General features: G+C 35.8%; 1 pseudogene; it reads left to right on the top strand.

Moving 5' to 3' along the window:
• Positions 1-5,008: 5,008 nt before the first annotated feature.
• The window catches only part of LOC131079744 (damage-control phosphatase At2g17340-like), an 82,199-nt pseudogene continuing 71,277 nt past the window's right edge, over positions 5,009-15,930 (top strand).

The following is a 15,930-nucleotide window of genomic DNA, read 5'->3' as shown; positions in this document are numbered from 1 at the left end:
TGGAAAGTTCAAACTATTCAAAGCAATGGTTGAAAATGAAACCGGTAAGAAAATCAAATGTTTAAGATCAGATCAAGGAGGATAATTCACATCTAAGGACTTTAATACATTCTGTGAAGTGAATGGAATCAGAAGATAGTTATCAGCACCTCGGACACCACAGTAGAATGGAGTTGTTGAAAGGAAAAATAGAACTATCTTAGATGCAGCTAGAAGTATGTTATCAGAAGCAAATCTACCACATGTGTATTGGAGAGAGGTAGTTAGCACTATTGTCTATACATTCAACAAAGTTCACATCAAAGGTGAAACCGGTAAGACCCCTTATGAACTATGGTTTGGTAATACTCCTACTCTTAAGTATTTCAGAATTTTTGGAAGTAAATGTTATATTAGAAGAGATGAGTATATTGGCAAATTTGATCCTAGAAGTGATGAAGGAATATTTATTGGTTATTCATCTAAAATCAAGGCATATAGATGTTTTAATAAGAGATTGCAAAAAATTGTTGAGAGTACAAATGTAAAGATTGATGAACAATTCAGAGGAACTTCAAGGTATATAAACTCTAAACTGGCAACAAAAATTGTGACAAATGAACCTATACTGAATCCACCGATACAGAATGAAGATCCAGTTACCCTGGTATCATCAGAAGATTCCATAGTAATTGAAGAACAACAACAAACTAAGACACCCCGGTATGTAAGATTGAATCATTCTGAAGATTAGATAATTGGAAACAAATTCAAAGGAGTTATGACAAGAGGAAAATTGGCAAATGAAGAGGTATGTCTTATTTCTCAAATTGAACCATCATCTATCAATGAGGAATGTGAAGATAAATTTTGGATTAAAGCTATGGAAGAAGAATTAGGACAAATTGAGAAAAATAATACTTGGACATTAGTTCCCCGGCCTAAAGATAAAAATGAAATTGGAAACAAATGGGTATTTAGAAACAAACTTAATGAAGATGGTAAGGTTGTCATAAATAAAGCAAGACTAGTGTGTAAGGGATATTCTCAGAAAGAAGGAGTTGATTACAATGAAACCTTTGCATTGGTAGCTAGAATTGAGGCAGTTAGATTATTTTTGGCTTTTGCAGCTCACAAGGATTACAAAGTTTATCAAATGGATATTAAATGTGCATTTTTTAATGGAGATCTTGAAGAAGAAGTATATATTGAACAACCTGATGGATTTTCTTTGATAGATGACAATGATATGGTTTGTAGGTTAAGAAAAGCTATGTATGGATTGAAACAAGCCCCAAGAGCTTGGTATGCAAGGTTGGATAAGTATCTTTTGAAGATTGATTTTACTAAAGGAAATGCAGATAGCAATTTATATTACAAAATAACTAATGATGACATCTTGATTATTGAATTATTTGTTGATGATATAATCTTTGGAGGAGAAGATGGATTATGTAAGGAATTTTCTATTGAAATGCAGCAAGAATTTGAAATGTCTATGATTGGAGAAATAAAATTCTTTTTAGGTTTGTAGATTTCTCAGACTGATAAAGGTATATTATTTAGTCAATCCAAGTACTTGAAAGAATTACTAAAGAAATTTGGGATGGAGAACTCTAAACCGGTAAGCACACCTATGACTACAAATGTCAAAGGGATGAATCTACACCTGTTAATCCAACTAGATACAAATCTATGATAGGAGGTTTACTGTATTTGACACAAACCAGACCTAATATTATGAATGCAATATGTATTGTTTCTAGATTTTAGAGTAATCCTAGGGAAAATCATGAATCAGCAGTAAAAAGGATTTTTCGGTACTTACAAGGCACATCAAATCTTGGATTATGGTATCCTAAAGATGAAAATTTTGATCTATGTGCATACAGAGATGCAAATTGGGTAGGAGATGTGGATGGTAAAATGAGCACCAGTGGAGGAGCATTCTTTCTTGGAAAGAGATTAGTTTCTTGGTTGAGTAAGAAACAAAGTTGTACATCTTGATCAACAGCAGAATCAGAATATGTTGCAGCAGCAACTAACTGTACACAAGTATTATGGCTTAAGCAAATGTTGAAAGACATAAAGGTAAAATGCAAGGAACCCATTACTATATACTATGATAACACTGTAGCAATTGATATATCTAAGAATCTGATATTACATTCTAAAACTAAACATGTTTCTATCAAACTAAATTTTCTAAGGGAAAAAGCTGAAGAAAAGGAGATAAAACTAGTTTATGTGAATACTAAAGAACAACTTGCAGATATTTTCACAAAACCTTTGCCTAAGGAGACTTTTGAGTACCTCAGAGATCAGCTTGGAGTCATACCACCACCAGTAGAGACTTAGACAGTTGATGATTGTCATCAACCGGCAGAATTAAAAAGACAAATCTTTATTCCAGTATTTGATGAGGAAGCTACTTCTCAGGGGGAGTAGTTGGTATTTTGTATGACTTGACTTTGGTATTTGATGTCAAAGGGGGAGAGATATCTATGGAAAAACACATTATCTTTTTTGGGAGAGATTTTTTTTGAAAAACACACTTAAGGAAGAGATTGGTATTGAAAATAATCTTTGGATAATCACATGTTACTCCCAGGGGGAGAAATGGAGATTGTTGGTTTTTGTATTTGGCATTTCTGTTTTGGCACTTTGATGGTTTTTCCATCTTGTGTTGCCATCAATGCCAAAGGGGGAGATTGTTCTTATTTTGGTATGGTTTTGTCATTGATGTCAACACCTACTGAAAACAAGCACTTTGGAGATCCAGCAACATTCACCGGTAAGTAAGTAAATTGTGCAACAATTACTGGTATATGGTTCACCGGTAGGATATAATGTTCACCGGTAACTGGAATGATATGGAGGACACTTGGTAATGTCGAAGACATTGTGTGGACACTTTGTTTTGAAGAATTAATCATTGGTATATTCATATTTGCATATTTGCTTTTACCAGCAAATAGGTCCAGGTTATCTAGGGTTACACCGGCAGGTTTATCTTTTCCAAATCAGCATGGCACGCTATGGAAATGATTTATTAGTGTTTTAAATGCATCAAGCTGGCATGTTCAATCAGTTGTTGCATCGGATATTATATTGTATGTAAAATGATTTTATTGTAATATCTTGTAGAGCTGACCTACTAAAATTGGTCTTAGGGTATGGTATAAATGTAAGATCTTATTTGTAAGATCAAGTGTGGAATGCGAAAAAAGAATTGAGTGAAGGTATATGCGAGATCAAGCAGGGATATACATGAAGACATCATTTGAAGGTGAAGCTAGGTTTTTGTAGAAGCATATCAACATTACACCAGTAGTAAATCCAGCATATGAAGATGCTATTTTGTGCAGTACATTCTTATTGGATTTAACCATCCAACTGTAGTCAGTGTGACTCCCATTTTGTGATTGAGTAGTGAGCTCTAGGTTTTTGGCCTTTCTGCATGTGCAAACCCCATTTATGTACACTTACTATCTACAGCAGTATCATTTGATCATGGGTAAGGTTTCCCACCGTGGTTTTTCCCCTTACAAGGTTTCCACGTACAAATATTGGTGTTATGTATTGTGGATGACTTTATGTTTATGTTTCATGCATTAATCCTTATCGGTATAATAATTTACTGTTAACACTATCTACCGGCATACTTAACTGGTTTACTGGTATTAAGCATTAAGTTTGTAAATAATTTTTTGGTTTGAATTTATTAGACAACTGATTCACCCCCCCCCTCTTAGTTGTCTCCGCGACCTAACAGTGGAGAAGCACAACCTCAATGATTGCATAGATGTTTATAAGCTAAGGTTTTAGCCAAAACCAGGATTTTATCCATCTCCCTTAGTGTCTTTGATTGGGATGATCTATTGTAAGTTGTAATGTCCTAAGTATTTTGAAGATGAAAGTTGTTTAGACATTACATAGGGTCACCCGCCTTGGTCTCACAGAGCCAAAAGTATAGGATACCTCAATCTTGTGACTAAGTCTCGTTCAGATGGCCGAATCCTTTTCCATGTTTGTTGATGAGTTAGTGGCAATTCCTCTAGGACTTGGAAACTATTGATTTGGGAACCAACACCTTCATTGATGATTTCTGTTGGAAGACATGAATATATTTTTTGAAGAATAAAGATGAGGCCTTTAGTAGGTTCATAGAGTTTAAGGCTCTCATGGATAACCAAATAGGGGGAAGATCAAGATACTAAGATTTGATAATGGTGGTGAGTATACCTTGAATTCCTTCAAATATTTATATGCTTGAGAAGGTATCAAGAAAGATTTTATAGTTTTGTACAACCCTTAGTAGAATTGGGTTGTTGAATGGGAAAATAGGGCTATAGTTGGAGCAGCCAAGGCCATGCTTCATGAACAAGATCTACCTTGGTTTTTATGGGCAGAAGATTGCAATATTACCATGTATTTATAGACTAGCAGCCCACACAAAGTTCTAGGAAAATTGACTCTAGAAGAGGCATTCACTGGGAAGAAACAAGATTTGGATCACATTCGCATCTTTGGATGTCTTGTGTATTATCATATTACCATGGAGAAAAGAATCAAGTTGGAACCAATTATAGAGAAGGGTATCCTAGTTGGATATAGTGAAACTTCCAAGGCCTATCAGGTCTACATTCCTACCATTAAGGAAAATGATTCTTCATAGAGATGTGAAGTTCAAGGAAGATATGGCTCTTAAAAAGACTAGTAGCTTGATGGATGAGGAGGAGAAACCACCCATGGTTGAGGTAGCACAAGAAAGCTGAGCAGTTTGATTAGAAGGAGGAACAAATAATTCCTTGGCCTCATATTCATATTACCAAGAAGAGGATAAATAGGATGGCTAAGTAGACACTGAGAGATGCCCATGAGTATGTTGGTGTTCCTTAGGATTCAGTCAGAAAGAGAGACTCCCAAACATTATTTTGATTATTTGACACTTATGAGTGGATTAATTAAGGTGGAGCCTTCCAGCTTTTAGGAGGTATCCAAGCACCAGGTATGGAGGGATGCCATGATGGAAGAGAATTCTTCCATCAAGAAGAATAACATGTGGGAGGTAGTGCTGGGACTCGAAGGTAAGTTTTTGGTGGGCTTGAGATGGTTGTATAAGATTAAGCATGTATTAGATGGCAGTGTGGAAAATTTCAAAGCCCAATTTGTGGTTGAAGGGTTTTATCAGAAGGAAGGGATTGAATATGATGAGACCTTTTCTTTGGTATCCAGGTACTCATCCATAAGGGCTATCAGTTCTATAGTAGCACAAATGGGTTGGAGGATTCACCGGATGGATGTGAAGACAACCTTCCTCAATGTAGTGATTGGGGAAGAGATTTACATAGAACAACTTGAGGTTTATGAGGTGCATGGGAAGGATTCCCATGTATGTAGGTTGAAGATAGCACTATATGGGATCAAGCAAGCTCTCAGGGCATGGTATGCATGTATTGATGGTTACTTGTAGAGTGTGGGCTTCACCAAGAGTAAGGTTGATCCAAACCTATACAATGTTCAGGTGAAGGGCAAACTTATCATATTGGTGTTATATGTTAATGATGTGTTTCTCACAAGGACAGAAGAGCTCATAGCACACTGCAAGTGGGATCTTGGAGGAGAGTTTGAGATGAAGGACTTGGGATTGATGCACTACCTTTTGGGATTGGAGTTATGGCAAAAAGAGGGAGAGATCTTCCTTGGACAAGGAAAGTACACAATTGATATCCTAAAGCAATTCAAGATGGAGGACTATAAGTCAATGTCCATGCCACTTGTGACCAACTGGAAGAAGATTGATGATTCTACATCAGAGGCAATGGACCCAACTTTATACAAATAGTTGACAGACTCTATTATGTATCTAGTAAACACTAGGCCAGACATTTGTTTTACAATGAACTCAGTCAATTTATGGTGGAACCTAAACATGTGCATTGGAAATATGTGAAGGATGTTTTGAGGTATCTCTAAGGTATAGTTGATTATTGGCTGAAGCATATTCAACAAGATGGGGTGAAACTCAAGGGGTTCTCTGATGCAGATTGGGTAGAAAATATAACTGATAGGAAGAGTACTTCATGGTGCAATTTCAATTTGGGGTTAGGAGCAGTCTCTTGGTACAATATGAAATAGAATTTAGTTGCACTAAGTTATGCAAATGTCAAGTATATGACAACTAGTATGGCTACATGTGAGGCTATTTGACTTCAAGATATTCTAGGTAGGCTCTTTGATTAGGAGCAAGATGTGATAATCAAAGTTGTATCAAACTCTCTGATAATCCAATGTTTCATGGCAAGTCAATGCACATTAAGATCAAGTACCACTTCACCAGAGATTATGTGGAGAAGGTGAAAATGAAGCTACAATACATTACTATGAACAAACAAATAGCATACATCCTAACCAAGGCCTTGATGAAGAGTAAGTTTGTATTCTTCAAAGATAAGTTGGGTGTTGTGTAGAACACCTTCCTCGCTAAGAGGGAGTGTTGATATTTTGTAGCTCGAAAGGTGCTCAATGATATGGAGTGTGGAGTTGCTTAAGTGTAGCTTGAGTTGGATATTCAGTAATAACATGTTTTCTTTTCTATAATAGAATGTTTGTGGACAATGAAGTAGAGTTGTGAGATTGAATTAACTCCAAGAGTGGTTTTATGTGTAAGTTAGGCTGAGTTATGTAAGGAAAGTTTCTTTTCTCTTGCATCATGTAAGGAAAGTTCCTTTCCCGAGTTATGTAAGGAAATTTTATTTTCTCTTGCATCACATAAGGAAAGTTCCTTTCTCTTGCATGTTCATGAAAATCAGTAGGGCTATATATGTAAGATTTTTGTAGCAATATTGCATTATATTCTAGAAATGTGTGTTTTTGTAATGGGCTTCTTGTTATTTTGCTTCCACTATTATCATTGTTAATTAACCTAGAGTATTAGTTGTTACAAATTAGGTAGATAAACATTATTCTTGTTTCTTTTCTATGAAATTTGTTGAGCAGTTAAATCTATGATTGAATTATAGAACTTAACATGGAGATGAGAACTAATATGGCAAGATGAAAGGTAAACGAGCCTACTTGTCAAAATGCAAAAATAGAGATAAAAGACCCACAACGTGTGCATATATTGGAACACACAACTACAACCTTTCCTCAATACCAAACTACAAAACCTTGGACTTATTCAATGTTGGAAAACAAAAGTTCATTTCAACATGCCATGAACTTTGCATTCTATTTTGCAACATGGTGAAAACACTCATGAATTTTGAAAACCCCTAAACTCCCTTGCAATGCAGGCAACCAGTAGAGAAAACCATTGCTGCTATTTCATCTTCATGCAATACTATGCATTCTCTTTTCCTGAAACATGGTGTTCATGTTCTTTGAAATGTGTCATACTCCTTAACTTCCTTCTCCACGTGAATGAAGCTAGAATAGAGAAATTGTCCTCCCACAAGAAGAATACAGAAGCTTCATCAATGCAAACAACATAAAACCCTGGACTCTACATGCCTTAAATATGTCAACATAAACCTTTTAATGTGAGAAGTATTTTAGAGCTTTTACCAAAAATAATATTTCTATTTTCTCTAGCGTTTGGTTCCTACGACTCTAAGAGAAAGAGTATAAAATATGAGAAAATTTTTTTATTGACATATCACTGTCAAGATGGAAAAAAAATATGTCAACAAGGATATTTATAAGCAGTTTGAAAATAATTTGAAGGTGGATAGTTTGTTCAAGTTGTTTGAGGAGGAAAGACTTACAAAAATATGATTTTCTTGATCAAGATCCATAACAAAAGAGCTGACTTAGAAAAATCTAAAATATTATTGGATTTGGAACTTTAGATCCCTTAGACCACTTGATCTTGTGAATGTTATTAAAATTTATTCCTTCATTTATGAACTTTTTCTCAATAGATCCTATGGATAGCTCAAGAGTATAAATAACAGATGAAGTGGCAACTTGGTAATGAAGGGAGAACGGGCATCCGAAAAAAGCCATCTGAGATTAGTATGTGCATCTAGAATCTAATACAAACACACACTACTATGCCATAAAGTGGAACTAGACAATTTATTTCCCACATTAACCCTTAGAGGAAAGTGATTGCAGTTTAAGATCTTCCCAGATCAAACAACAGTTTCAACAACATGCATACATTTAGATTCAACAACACAAAATCATAAAATAAAAGAAAATACATAATAATAGAACACATATTTACCATGGGGAATACCCTTTTAGGTAAAAAACCCCACACTCCAAAATCAGAGAGCCATTGTATTATTTAGCAACAAAATATAGTTACAATACAATCTTTAGGCTCTATGCCTTAACATGGAGATTTACATCTTGCTCCATCATAGAAAAAATCTAGTAGCATAAACCCTGCAATAATGAGCTCCTCTCTTAAAAACTCCTCTAGTAATTCTTATATTTATAGAGCTTACAATGCAAAAAACAATAGTCTCCCAAAAGCATCCACATTTAGTGTATCTGTGAATGTAATTAGAAGTTTCCTTTTGCATAAATCTTGTATAAATAATATTTAATACAAATATTATATATTCCATAAATACAAATCATCTAAGATGAGATAAACAAGCCTTTTGATAATTCATTTTTTTTCATTTTGCTCTAAGCCTATTCGAGTGGAAGATTTGGTCCCACTGGTGCCTCCTTGTAAAATTGTTGTTGACCTTACAAGAAAAGTATGGATCTGGTTGGAAAAGAGAAGCAAAACTTGTAGATAATTACAAAGCATCCAATGAATGAAAAATTACACTATATTAATGACTACAAAATGCATAATTTATAATAAAGAACCAATGCATGAACCAAACTAATGGAGAAAACATTGAAATAAAACTAGAAGAGGTAGAGAGAGTTCAAAATTAGAACAACTCCTTCATTAGCTTCACAAATAGAGTATTCGTAAATCACATAGAGAATAGAAAGTAACACTAATTCCCCTCCTTAATTCTAACTAAGGAGATAAAAGCCTGAGGAAGGGAAAGAGGAAAGAAGAAAGAGAAAACCCGGTGGGAACAAAACCCCATCAAAATTAACACTAATTATGAATGCAAGCTTCTATATATGTTGCAATGTCCTTCACCCCAAGAAGGTCTCAATGAAAGTGAAAAGGAATACTCAATGTATCCCCCCATAATGTGTAGTTAATGGTAGATGCTTGAAACTAGATGTAGAAGATGTCCCACAATCGTTGAACAACATTCCTCCTCATAGGATGAAAAAAATCTAAAAGTGTATGCAAGATATCTTCCCATTTTTGAAACAAATATGTGGGAAAAAAATTTGAAATAAGTTATCTCTTTGAACTCTTCTCGATGGTCGCCATGTTGATGTTGAAAGTTGTCATAATCAAATTAGACATTCTTGTTGGCAATTGACACTCATCTGATTTAGTTGTGTTGTCATTGATGGCAACACATATCATTTTGGGTTTGACACTTAACCAATACTCATCAATATTCATGTTTCAGCAACCGGCATTCAGGGAAACTAGAAAACTAGGAACTGGTACATGAGGCCAACATAGGAGATTGATCTGACAGGTCTACACGGTAGCAATCATCAACATCGGTCATGAAGTTTAATTTATTTATTTTTGTCTAGGCCGACACATAAATAAATTATAATATCATTGTAAGCCAACATAAGGAATTTATGTTTATGTTTGGGAAGGGTATTTAAGTCAGTTTGGTTAGGATATTTTGGAGATGATATGATATTGAGAGATATACATATGATGTGAGATATAGTGTTATTGTGCAAACAATATTGATCGACTATATGCAAATATAATATTTTGTAGTCAGTCTTGGTTATTGGTTTAAAGGTTTGGGATGCAAAACAAGTTACTGATAAAGGAGGACATAGTGGAAATCGGTACAATGAGTGCTTGAACTGGAGATCATCTAGCATAGCAGATTCATTCTTTGAGTTTAGAATTTTGTTTGTAAACCAGTATTTGGTGTTTGTAATCAGTAAGGCTCCTTTTGTGATGAGCAGTGTGCTCTAGGTTGTTGGCCTTTCTCCATATACAGGACCCTATTGTAATATTTATTCTTTTAGCCAGTGGATAGATATTGTGGGTCACCAATCCCACCATGGTTTTTCCTCTTTGAGGTTTTCCACGTATAAATCTCTGTGTTATGGTGTATATTCTTGTGGTGGCATTATTTATACTTGTTATTATATTTTTTTATGGTTACTGGTTACTGAAACACTTTGTTTTTTATTAAGGAAAATCAGGTTTTAAGGGACCCAAAACCCGATTACATTATGAAAAGATAAGCATGAAAGAAGCAAGAGAGAACAGGACAAAGATAGAAAAGCTGCAAAAGACTAGCAGAAAAAATAGCAGCAAGGGAAAGGGACAACACAAAGCCAATGAGAGACTGGAAAACAAAGACCAATATTACATATCAGATAAAAAAAATTATACTCTTCCATGTCCTTCACCAACATCATCATAGCCTTAGTAGCTTCTCTTAGGTCTTTGTTCTCTTGCTTCAGATGAATGTCTTTAGTCTTTATCTCCACATCACAAGTAGTCTGCCTACTTCTTCATCTGGATGTTTGGGGAGCAGAGCTGGAGGTTGGCATATCATCAATGATCACCATTTATTTGTTCTATTGATTCCTCTCTAGACAATCCACCAGGGCATTCATATTATGAGACAAAATCCTCAAGACCTCAAGACTGTGATTCATAAAATTCTTCAATGCCTTCTCAATTTTAGCAACCTGATTGATGATGATTTCATTTTCAACCTCAGCCTTATCTTTGACAATTCTGATCACATCTTCCAGATGCTTCAAGTCTCCCTTAATCATATCTTTTTCCGACCAATCCTGCATTTCAATTTCATCCTCTACCTCACTAGTTTCCACCTCCACATCCTTTTTCCTAATATTTGTATCCTTAATCAAATCCTGAATCTTATACTCCACATCTCTCTGATTATTCTAAATACTGGTAATATTTTCAATTACTCATTTCTGGAAATTAAAAAATTCCAAAGTGCTATTTTTGGCAGCATTCAAAATGGAGTCCGTCATTTTTCTACCCTACTCAGAGCTCACAGATTTAGGGTTAGCTTCCTCCATGGTATTCTAGGCAACATTCCTTCTACCTGAGACAATAGGGTTTGAAGCAGGATTTTCAACATAAACTTTTCTCTTCACCTCCTCCTCTTCTCCTACATCCTCTTTCTTCTTACTCTCTGCTTCATAATTTGTCACCTTCCCCTATTCCTCTTCCATACCAGCTTCCACATCCATGTCCTCTTTATCGACATCATCAACCCTCCCTTTTTTTATGGAGAGGAGTGTTAGACGAATCATATTCAGACTCAGAGCCATCATGACTATCTAAAATATGGGCATTTTCCACCAAATGATCATCCTTACTAACCCTAGCTTTTTTCTTCAACTGTTCATAAATGAGCAGGATGAGACCTTGATGAGCTAAGGGATAGGATTTGGGTTGTTTGGCATGGTCAACTAAGCTCTCATTCAGGGAAGAAGCTAAACAGAAAGGCAAAGATATCTTAACCCCATGGCGGAAATGGTTAAGAATAGCAAAATGATAATTATAAGCCTTCGTAAACCTACCATCAACAATTAGGTATTCCATAAAAACCCTTAACATCTTTTGCTAGAAGGACTTTACCTGATGAGGGAGGTAGTAAGAAACATTGTCTTTCTTGGTGAGCTGAACCTTCTCATCATCAGTTTTAGGGAAATTTTTAATAGCTTCTACCGCAAACTTTCGATCTCTGTAAAACTTGATGCCTTCCTTCTATAATCCCATTACTTCCACCACCAAATCCTCATTGAGATTCCAGGTCTCCCCAAACAGAGTGACTTTGTTGTTGTTCCATCCCTTGGCAAAGCCTTGAGACACCGGCTTTTTGTTGTCGTGCAATTTTTCCATGTAGTCTGTGAAACCATGTCTATGGAGCCTCCTCCAAACTTTATGCTCACTTTTCCAATTGTCACAGCCCGAGGGCTCATTCCAGTTAAGGTTACCTCCCATGTTGAAATGCAGTTTGAGGTTTTTAATAGAACACAAATTGCTCATAAACTAAATACCAAGACTTAAGCGCAGGCTCTTGAACAAAATGTTGGGTTGAAAAAATAGGGTACTTTCCTTGAATTTGAAAGGGTATTTAAAAATAGTCACAATGAGCCAACACTTATTATGATTAGCCCCATCACACCAGTGATCATATTAACGATGCCTAAAAAAAATCATTGACTGACACTTCACATAACCCCAATCTCTGTCTTTGATATCCGGACCCAGAGAGGTAATGATATAATTAACTTGAACCATGGACACAATCAAATAATAATTCTGCTCGAACATCCTTCTTACAGTAGGCTTCTCTGATATATTTAGCATCCTCCTCTAAATAAACCCCCTCATTAGCTAAAAGGTCAACAAATTTATTACCTTCCCTTAGAGTATGGGAAATGAAAACACTATCATAGTCATTTAATAACTTTTTAGCACTTTCAGTAATATTGAATATGTTCCAAGAGGGAGAGCTAGTACCTTTGATAGCTTGAATAATATTGAGGGAGTCCCCTTCTAGCCATATTTTTTTAAATTTAAAACCCTGAGCAAGCTGGAGGCATTTGACCATAGCCTGAGCTTTAGCAACATGATTGTTTTGAACTCCAAAGGGAGAGGCAATAGCAGCAATACAAACACCATGAGTATTTCTGATGACTCCTCCCCCTCCTGACTTCCCAGGATTGTCTTTGGCTGCCCCCATCAAAATTCACCTTGACCCAATCATGATAGGGAAATCTCCAAACAAAATTTCCTCTCCTAATCTTAAGGTCAGATTTGCAAACCTTGTGAATCAAATTCCATTTGGTGAGGATACCTTTCTCACTATCATTCATGTTAGAAAAATTCCATTGCTTGTTGTTTCTATGAGGAATGTCTATGTTTTCTTTTATAGCCCTACAAATCTTTTCAAAAACCACCTGAGGTGTACACTTAGCCTCCCTAAAAATTCTATTATTTCTCTCCTTCTAGATATACCAAGAGGTCATAGGAAGGATCAAGGACTAGAGGGTCTTGATGAGAGGATATTTAGTGGGAAAGATCCATTGCCAAATAACTTCCTTGAGACTGTTATGCATAACCCATTCAACTTTCCATTGCGCCCAAAATTTACTCCAAATTTATGAGGTTAAGGAGCAATGGATAAACAGATGATCCACTAATTATTCTTCTTTCTAACATAGCTCACACCTATTAGTAAGCATGAAACCTCTACGAGCCAAGTTATGAATGGTAAGAATCCTGTTGTGAACTGCAAGCCAAAAAAACATGTTAACTTTAGGAATAAGAACTCTATTCTAGATTTTAGTCCATATTGGGTTGCTGATCTGAGTAAAAGTTTTTTTATAAGCAGAAGCAACAGTGAAGTTACCCCTAGGATTACTCTTCCAAAGAAAAACATCATCAAAATATTTATTAATAGAAAAGGACAGCAGATCCTGATGAAGCAGTGAAAACCCAACATTAATAGAATCAAGCCTCACCCATTTATTCTCTCTCCAGTAATTACAAACCATAGGCCCATACCTTCTTTTGCATTCATCAATGAATTGACTCCAGCCCTAATTTAAGAGAGGTTCATCTTTAATCCAAACATCCTCCCAGAACCTAATCTTGTCGCCTTTACCAAGAACCCATCCAGCTCCAGCTTTGGCAACTTTTAGGGACTTGATTATACTATTCCATATGAAAGACCCAGTAGGGATGTCTTCAGAGTAGAGAACAGAATGAAGAGGTTGGTCCTAAATATATTTATCAAACCACACCCAATTCCAATCTTTCTTAATGCCATAAGCCCTCCATATCTGTTTGGCAAGCAGAGCTTTGTTAAAAGTTTTAAGAACTTTAATACCTAAACCCCCCCTGCACTTAGGCTTACATACCTTGTCCCAAGTGACCAAGGCAATCCTTTTTTTTCTTCAACTCCTGACCAAAGAAATCTTTTCTGAATCCTCTCTAAAGCTTCAGCAAATTTAGCTGGAATACCAAATAGACTAAGAGCATAGACAGGGAGATTCTGAAGGGTTGCTTGAAGAAGCTGAAGCTTTCCTACTTGAGATAACATAGATCCTTTCCAGCCAACCAATTTCTTGTTGATTTTATCAATTAACAAGTTCCAGGAGTTTGGGGGAACCAAACCCAGAGGGAGACCCAAATAAGTGGAGGGAAGCATTTCCACCTTGCACCCAATGATGTTAGCAATTCTCTGCTGCCTTATAATAGGGGTATTCATGAAATAGATAGCGGACTTCCCCCAATTAACTTTCTAACCTATCACCAAAGAATATGAGCTAAGAGCACCTTTGAAGGTAGCAGCCTTCCCAACAGAGGAGTATCCCATTAAAATTGTGCCATCAACAAACTGTTGATGAGTACAAGACACATTAGCAAAGGAAGGTTGAAGACCTTTGATGGTTTTATTCACTTTTATTTTTTGAATTAGTCTACTCATACTCTCCACCAAGATAGTAAAGAGAATAGGATAAATAGGATCTCCTTGCCTGAGCCCCCTAGAAGATTTAAAAATCTAGACGGAGTCCCATTAATAAGTATAGAAAAAATTGGAGTGGAAATTAGTTCTCTGATTACTTTCATTACCTTCTCATCAAATCCAAAGGCCTCCATAATTCTAAAAAACCCCTACCATTCCACTCTGTCATAGGCTTTTGCCAAATCTAATTTTATTAGAAAACCTTCTTTGTTAGCATCATTAAGAGAATGAATATTCTCATGCATAAGAATAATAGAACCCAAAATTTGCCTACCAGGGACAAATCGTTTTTACTCCTTAGAAATAATAAAGGGTAGGACAACCCAAAGTCTGGAAGTCATAACTTTAGAGATAATCTTATAAAAGGAGTTACAAAGACTTATTGGCCTGAAGTTTCCCATGGAATCCGCCCCAGCCACCTTAGGAATTAGGGCAATAAAAGTAGAATTTATTTCCTTAAGGATTCTTCTGGATCTGAAAAATTCTTTAACAACATTGACCTTATCTTTCCCCACAATATGCCAATATTCCCTAAAAGAAGAACATAGGAAAGCTATCCAGTCCCAGAGCCTTATCCTGTGGAAAAGAGAATACAACTTTCTTAATTTCCTCAACAGAAGGGATAGCAGAAAGAGCCTTATTCTAGTGAGGTTCAATAATCTTGGGAATGTTATCAACCAGGTCCTGTTGCTTAGAAATATCAATATCTCTACTACCAGTAAGGAGCTGAGAGAAGAACCTAACAGCTTCATCCCCAATGTCATCATCTTTAAGAAAAATTTTATCATCAGCAATTAATCCTGATATTCTATTAGCAACTTTGTGTTTCATGGAGGTCATGTGAAATAATTTAGTGTTTCTTTCCCTAGCTTCCAACCAAATAGCCCTGGATATCTGTCTCCGGTAGATTTCCTCCCTAGATATAATATTGTGAAGTTTGACTAAAATATCATCTTCCTTAGCCTTGGGATACTTATTATAACCATCTTTTTGAATAGAGTTTTGGATCTGTTCTAATTCCTCCTTCGGCTTTTTTTTTATTCAAAAAAATCTCCAAAAACCTTCTTATTCCAGATCTTAATGTTATCTTTGATGTTTCTAAGTTTTTTAGCAACTTTGTACATGGCTGATCCATCCACATCAATATTCCACCAATTGGCAATGGATTTTTCCAAAGAGGGGTAAGTTATCCACATTTTCTCAAACTGGAAAGGAAAACAATGTTTACTCTTAACAAACTCAGCAATAAAAGAAATGAGATAATGATCCGAGCCAATTCTATTGATAACAGACAAAGAACATATATGTGAAAGGATCCAGTCATTAGTGATAAGGGATCTAT

This window comes from Cryptomeria japonica, chromosome 6 (genome assembly GCF_030272615.1).
Source record: "Cryptomeria japonica chromosome 6, Sugi_1.0, whole genome shotgun sequence".
Lineage (NCBI taxonomy): Eukaryota > Viridiplantae > Streptophyta > Pinopsida > Cupressales > Cupressaceae > Cryptomeria > Cryptomeria japonica.
Note: the sequence above shows the minus strand (reverse complement) of the source record. Positions and strands in the feature narration are given on the sequence as shown.